This window comes from Dioscorea cayenensis, chromosome 8 (genome assembly GCF_009730915.1).
Source record: "Dioscorea cayenensis subsp. rotundata cultivar TDr96_F1 chromosome 8, TDr96_F1_v2_PseudoChromosome.rev07_lg8_w22 25.fasta, whole genome shotgun sequence".
Taxonomy (NCBI): domain Eukaryota; kingdom Viridiplantae; phylum Streptophyta; class Magnoliopsida; order Dioscoreales; family Dioscoreaceae; genus Dioscorea; species Dioscorea cayenensis.
In genome coordinates, this window is record NC_052478.1 from 6,540,191 (window position 1) to 6,543,758 (window position 3,568).

At 39.5% G+C, this 3,568-nt stretch overlaps 1 pseudogene; it reads right to left on the reverse strand.

Annotated features, from left to right (window-relative positions):
• Positions 1-2,241: 2,241 nt before the first annotated feature.
• Positions 2,242-3,339, reverse strand: LOC120267494 (annotated as a pseudogene).
• Between the last annotated feature and the right edge of the window lie 229 nt (positions 3,340-3,568).

Here is a 3,568-nt window from a genome sequence, read left to right on the forward strand (position 1 = left end):
ACAAATTTAGTGGCCTCAAACCTTACACCTACCATGAGAACTTGCAAGAAAAATTTAACCATAATTCACAAGATTCATACAGAACAAGAACACGCAACCAAAGTACTAATTCAAATGAACTTAACATGAAATGAATGGTTTTAATGCAAGTGACTACTCGAGATTTATTGGAACATTACTGCTCTGTTAAAACTAGTGAAAGAAGTGACGCATCAAAGCACCCTAGTTTTTAAATGGCTGGGGCTTTGATATTGTTGACAATAAAACTGCCTTAAGGATCAATGTAAATCCTCAAACTAACTAGATGTGATCCTCTTCGCATAGACAGTTTTGAAAGACATAATATACAGAACAAAAAACACAGTAGCATTTCAGATCAGCTACATCAGTTTGTGCCAGATCTACCAGGCGGTGAAGCAAACAAGATAAGCATGCCAAATAATGCTCAAGTCTTTACTTAGAAAGGAATTCAGTTAATTCAAAGGTTAATATCAAATATAAGTAGTTGGTTTCCATAATCATCCATCCGAATAAGAACGAAACTAATGTTGTCAAACAGGAAGTTCTGCTTTCACCTGTCTAGCAAAAGCTTTCAATTATCTCCTAGTTTGTATCCATCGCTACTTCCATTTTAAAAAGTAATAATCTTTCCACTGCTACAACCAATGCAATAGGGCTTAGACTTCCATATCCCAAAAGGGTATGCTGCAATAAACTGTCCAAAATAGTTTGTATTTGTTTGCCTTCTAAGCTATTTGTATTTGCTTATCAATTCCTAAACTAGTACCTGAATCTGCAAAAGAACTGAACACAAGAAGGTAGAAAATATCAAGGAATGTGCTAACAGATGAAAATTATCCTGTAAAATTATCAAAAGATATAAAACCAATCCATAAGGGAGAAGATGTACAGAGACTGGAATGGCAATTTCTACCTACAGTTAGAAATTAAACCTGGTAGACATGGTTTAGGTTCACAAAATAATGACAATAATGCTTTCCACAGGGAAAAGGATATCAAGAAATAAAAACCGATAAGCAAAGGAGCTATACGACAAAACAAAAGATTTCAAAGAGATGTGCACAAACAAAACCATCCAAGAATAGCAATCCACTACAGTGTAGAATTTATGTCTTGACCAAAGAGACAATAATGTTCACAACGCATGAGCATAGACAAATTTGATCTATTTTACATATCTTACATTTAACACAATTCTAAAAATCAAATCATTTATTCCTCATTATAAGCCAAACTTGATCTCAATTATGCTTAAAATAGCAAGTATACCTTCATGGTCTAGATACATTTGTTAACAATGATAGTTCATGGCAAAAGGCTTCCCTAATAACTTCTTAAGGCTAAAACTCCCAAAAGGAACTAAGGTTAACATGACAGAAACAAGCACTTTAAGTATACAGGCATCAATGTATCTTATGTGACATCTTCAAATTATTTATACACAGAAGCACACAAACATTAAAATTGCAGGGACTTGCTACTAAAAAGAGTTAGGAGTACTATATAATCTCAGTATACCAAATTAGAGATTTAAACTATACTTTGAAAATTTCACAGGATCTTATTCTTGAATATGTGAAGTGGGATCATTTTAGTTAAGATGGTTAATAAATATGAAGAGAAGACATATGAGCATGATGTGATACTTCAAAGTATCATGACAAAATTTGAAGTGTCTTGGAGTTGGCAAAACTTCAAATGACCACATGTACATTAACGGTTCCCAGCAACATTTACGAAAACGACAAAATTAAAGAAAATCCAAAGTTGAAAGTTCTGAAAAGGGATTCTCTAAACAATTTAAAGCTAGTCATTCTACTATTGGCACCAATTCATTGATTTCTTCACAAACGTTAAATGGGGAAGTCTGTAACCGTTATCCACAAAACTCAGAAGACAATAAAAGAAAAGGGTAAGGCAGTTCGTTAAACTCCCATGATTTCAAAAACACAAAAGATCCGCAAGTATACAAATCTAGAACCATGCCCGCTTGTCAACGTATTTCCAAAATGCCATAATGCCTAATCTATTACTAATCAAACTCATGAAAACACATTGCCAAAGAACTCCAACATGAACAAGAGGAACTCAACTAAATCGAATTGCATTCACACCCAAAAACAAACACGTGCCAAAGAACTTTGACAAGGTAACAAGGAAGTAACATAAAACAACAGTTGTCATTTCCAATTGTATGCAAGCTCCGGCAATGAACTCATGTCAAAGAACTCCAACAAGGGAGCAAGGATCTAACCTAAATCCAACTTCTTTCAATCCATAAGCATGCAAGTGCCAATATCAAGCATTCAAGTTACTACAACAATCTAATTTTAACAATGATACTCTTGATACTCTAAATGAAGCAACAAGGTCAATCAAAAGCTCACATTAAACCACGAAACATGAGAAGCTTCAACAGTCTCACTGGCTAGTTCTCAGATATCAATTTTGTACAGCAGTGATCAAGAAGCAGAAACCATGCGAGAGAAGATACTCAGAGCTGAATACATATATCTTAGTAAATATAAGAAAGAATACAAAGGCAAGAGGAGAGAAGTGAGGAACCGATTATTATCCGATGGAGAATCAGAGCCGAAGCATGGTGCACTGGAAATCATCCTCCTCGTCGCAAGGAGGCAGGGCGTTGAGATCGAAAGGAAGCGCTTGCTGCTGTTGCTGCTGCCGCTGCTGCTGCTGCTGCGGCTGCCCGCGATAAACCGAGACAGCAGCATCACCATCGCCGTCCACAACAGTAGATGAAGACCCGCAGTCGCTGTGGCAGTCCTGGTCGTCGCGCGGCGGTGGGGGGTCAAGATGACGGGAGCTGGCAGCGCGAGGGAGAGGGGTGGAAATCCTAGGGCCGCTGTGGGATTCCACAGTGCTGCTATGGCTACTGGTGGCGCGGATCTGGTCCTGGTGAGGGGGAATGGAGGGGAGGGGGCGAGAAGGGGGAGGGGATGGGGGAAGTTGATCTTGGCCTTGGAGCCATGGAGGGCGAGAGCGGCAGCATCGTAGGCGCGTGCAGCGTCCTCCGCCGAGTCGAAGGTGCCGAGCCAGACGCGGGCGCGCTTCCATGGGTCACGGATCTCTGCAGCGAAGCGGCCCCAAGGGCGCTTGCGGACGCCGCGGTAGCGCCTCTCGTTGGCGGATCCGGCTGCGATCGCCGCTGCCGCTGCGGTGACGGTGGAGGGCTTGGCCCGCCGCATGGCCGCCGCTATCCGGATCCGATGAAAGAGAGCACAAGGAAGGGAGAGCAGTAGGAAATGGGATATGATATTTTACTCTCTCTCTCTCTCTCTCTCGAACAACAACAACACAACGCGTGCCGGTATTCAGACAAATGATTTACTTATTTCTCATTAAATTTAATAAAATTATTTTTTATTTTTATTATGATGTTATTATTAAATGGTTTATGGGCCTCCATAAATTTGGATGTATGGCTTATTTTATTATTATTATTATTTGAAAATGTACTGCATATGTAATTAAGTAATTATTTATGCATCTCTGTTAAAATTAATATTTGTTTATAGCCTGAAATAAT